Source organism: Lucilia sericata, unplaced genomic scaffold (genome assembly GCF_015586225.1).
Source record: "Lucilia sericata isolate MDLA Ls3-8-SP2 unplaced genomic scaffold, ASM1558622v1 Contig002675F_arrow, whole genome shotgun sequence".
NCBI classification, from domain to species: domain Eukaryota; kingdom Metazoa; phylum Arthropoda; class Insecta; order Diptera; family Calliphoridae; genus Lucilia; species Lucilia sericata.
In genome coordinates, this window is record NW_023996404.1 from 3360 (window position 1) to 7858 (window position 4499).

The following is a 4499-nucleotide window of genomic DNA, read 5'->3' on the forward strand; positions in this document are numbered from 1 at the left end:
GGAACAACGATTATCTGGCACACGTGTTCAAATAGAGTACCCATTTCGTAAATTAGTCGAGGCCTGGTTGCTGGATCAACTAAAAATCCCATGTCAATATACCATTCTGGCAGACTGTATCAAAGGTTTTGGCGAAGTCTAAACAAAAATTCGACTTTACGAACTTTAGCAATTTATGAAAAATTGAGCGCAGCTCTATCCTTTAGAAAAATAAAGTGACATCCTAGGAGAATCTGATTATTCAAACTGAGGTTGTATTCCTGGACTGGGAGAACCTTCGATTACCCGTGAAGGTGATGTTCTGAGATAATTTGTAAGCAGCCTGACTTTGCTAGTGATAACTTCAGGTTTCGTGATAACCATTCACAGTCGAGATAATCATTCACAAGAACACACAGTTCATTAACGTTGTGGCCCATTGTCGTCATGATAGTACAGTCGTCCGATATAATATCGACGCCTTGAAGAGGTGCGGGGAGAAACGTCCTTTCAGAGTGCCTATGCTGCTTTAATCCTTGTGAGATCTGATTGGTAATGGACGTTAATGCTGTTAGGCAAGTTGCTGCTAGGACAGCACATCTAGGAGGGCTAGAGTTTCAAGAGCTTTCAGGCGACAATTGATGGAAGAGATATAGTCCTGTATGATTGTTCCTCTGGCACGTCTTTCTCAGGTTTTAGTACTTGAATGACTCTACCCTTTTTCCAAGTGTAAGTGAATATGTTGAAAACAATCGTTAGGTACTCAACTTCCCGCTCGCAAAGTTTTTTTTTAAGATCAGCATGGCTATTTCTTTGGGGTCAATCGCCTTAGATGCAATTTCAGCTGGTGTATAAGGTAGGCAGGTTGTGAAGAGTCGAAAATGGGAATGTCTGGAAAGCTAATAGATATCTTCTTATCCATCTTTGTCGGATTGGAGAGAGAATTGTGGAACACAACTTACTAAAACGACCAAAGCTCGAGTTGTAGTTCTTCAATTGATCTAGGCATCTCTTCGCTTGTCCTCATTTACTAACCTGCTGATTTCGGACTCTGGATAGCTTGAGTTGATATTTCAGATGTCATTGCGTTCACCTGCAAGTCTAGCTACTTCTGATCAGGTTCTGAGATGACTATTTCACAGAACATTCTCTCTTATTACATATTTCACAAAAGTTCGATTATTCGATAATTTCACTACAAATTAATTATTTTAAACAAAATTTTGATTGATCGAATGTGCACTGTATGTTGTTCTTATTTCTAGTATACTCTATGATTTATAGTACCAGGACTAGCTGTCAATTTGTTCTCAAAAACCTTTCCATTTTGACTTATTCATAACATTTATTTGAATTAGTACATTTTCAAGCTCAAGTTGAATAAACTGCCATAATATTGAATTATTTATTTACCTCAATTACGGATCGTTCGTTTCTTTATTTATTTATTTTTTTTTATTAAATTTAAATAAAAATCATTGACTTTGTATTACATTTGCATTGAAATTTATATGTGAAAAGCATTTATAATTAGTTAATTATTGCAAGTAAGTTTTGCAATCATATCCAACAAAGATTTTAATTGAGTTTTCAAAGAATAAAAAAAAAATATTCTAATTAAATGGAAATTAGATGTCAATAAGTGTTGCAAATTGTGTGTCTATTGAAAATGTTAAATGAAAAATATATAACAATTAAATTAAGACCAATAAATGTCATTAGTTGCAAAAAGTTATATTGATTTTATTAATGCTTAATAAATGATAAATTAACTCAGTAACTTAAAAATAAAAATATTGCAAATTTATAAACTGACAAAACGTCTGCTAAAATCCTTTTTAATATTTTTTTCAATTCTATTATCTTTCACTTTCGTTTTGCCTAACAGACAATTAGTTACAGTAACCCACTGACATATATTTTATATATCTCTCTCTGCCTATCTTTACTCATTTGTTTATTTACATACATATACATATGTGTCATTTTAACATTTAAAAAGCATTGTACTTTGCTAGAATTTTAAATAAGAAAACAATATTTATTTTTATTATTTATAATAAAATAAAAAAAAAATACAAAAAAAATATAACATCCAGAATATATTACACACACTTCAGTTTAAAAATTCTAGTCAACTCCATGTATCAGTTGACTTTTATTGTCTTCAATTGTGAACTAGTTTTTATTTTTAAACCGCGGCGATAATTTATGCAAAAAAAAACACTAATTGAGTAATACTGATCTGAGAATTTTTCCATTGAAAATGAAAGTGAATTGCAAAAAAATGGGATATTTAAAACGGTAAATAGTTGGATTCGATAAATACAAGAATTAATGTGGGATTCTGCTTTATTTATGATGTGATCAAACAACCTATATTTAACGATATTATCCACTTGCTAAGGTTTGATTTCCCCTAGAAATTTCAGACGCTCTTTTAGTGTCAGACAGATAGATAGATTGGTAGATAGATAGATAGATAGATAGATAGATAGATAGATAGATAGATAGATAGATAGATAGATAGATAGATAGATAGATAGATAGATAGATAGATAGATAGATAGATAGATAGATAGATAGATAGATAGATAGATAGATAGATAGATAGATAGATAGATAGATAGATAGATAGATAGATAGATAGATAGATAGATAGATAGATAGATAGATAGATAGATAGATAGATAGATAGATAGATAGATAGATAGATAGATAGATAGATAGATAGATAGATAGATAGATAGATAGATAGATAGATAGATAGATAGCCTACTGGGATTAATAAGCAGTATCCTACCAATAGCGGCAGTTTTTGAGATGAGCGGTACATAAGCTCGATGATTGTTCTTTGACAATGGAAAGTAAATGTACCATCTTAGTATATACCCTACCACAGGGGAAGCCCTCAAGAGAGGAGCAATTAGAAGAATGATGCCTTCGTGGATTCTCCAATCAGAAAGGCAGGAGCGTTTGTTCTATATTGGGCGGCTTACTGGTCTACGTCTGAAGCCAGAAAGAGCTGAAGTAATTCCAACGACTCGTCTTAAAGATCAAGACCAGTAAGGTCTTAATTGATGTATATTTTAAAAACGATTGAAAATTATCAACCCACGGTGATGAAACTCTACAGAAATGGTTTCTAGACTATGATCAAAACCGCCTCCTCCTCCTCTTAAAACCTGGCAAGTCTTAATGTGCGCTCGACGTTCGCGCCGTTTAGTTGGTAGTGTAGGCTCGAGTGATATTACCCGAAAACTTATACTGTAGAGATTTTATATGTATATAGGCAGCGAGAAGCAGCTTTTGTTATTGCGACCATAATACCAATTAATATACTGGCAAGGGAGACAAAATGTGCGTATGAACTGAAAGGTTTGCTGAAGTCTGAAAATGCTATAAGAAATATCCGAAGGGACAGAAGATTGTCGACATCAACAAAGGAAAAATGGACGTATTAACTGATTCCTGATTCCCTGATTCGATGTGGCCATGATCGATTCAGATCGTATTTTTATAGATTTGGACTCGACACCTCACCGCTTTCCTAGCAGTCCTAGCAGTGTCGAAAGAGATAAGAATGCTGATCACAAGCTCTTTTATTTTCTTGGACTTATTTCTGGAAGGGAAAACCTTTAACAACTATTGGTATGCAGAGTATTAAGGTAATATAGTCCAGTTTATGTTGGTTTCATTGCAGACTGGAAATATGTACGAGAGTTTAAAAAACAGGTTCTCTTAGACTTATGCAGAGAAGAGCAGATACGAATAAGAATGTAACTTATAGATAAGGCGCGTGTGATAAGAAATACTTTTGCGGCGGTTCTGCAGGGAATATGGTGCAATGTTTGGAGGTTATTTTAACGATGATTTTTTCCCCGTTAAAAATATGGATATCTTGGGGGCGATATTACTCCAGATAATTATATCTTGAAAATAGAAAACTTCTTGGGAAATACGTTCAGAAAGAACTTTAAAAAAAGTTTTCAAACCGACTTGTGTAGCACAAAGCAACCAACACCAGACACGGATTTCTAGCATAAAATCTTGTTTATAGATTTATAGACTTATTTAAAAATATATCTCTAAATTAATTAATAACTACTATTTATTATATCAAATAATTAGCATAAACAAATTAAAAAATTTACATAAAAAATGGTTTAGAATATTATTGTATTAAATGAGAGGCAACATTTAAATCAATCGAAAGTAGTAATAAATAACAGTTAGTTTTTATTAAATAAGGAAATATTTGTGGATTAAATTTCAAATAATTACAAAACTAGTTTTAGTCTGTCGAATTGCTATAAAAAAATGGTATAAAAAATAACCCACTGTGCAAGACGACAACATGACATACAGCATCAGATAAAATGTTAATTATTAACAAATTAATTTTAATTGCAACTAATTATATGATGATGTTCCACGACAATATTTCAATCACAATAGTAATGCAATAATTATTTAAAATTTTTAAAATATTTAAGAGAATTTTTATTAAAAAAACTTAC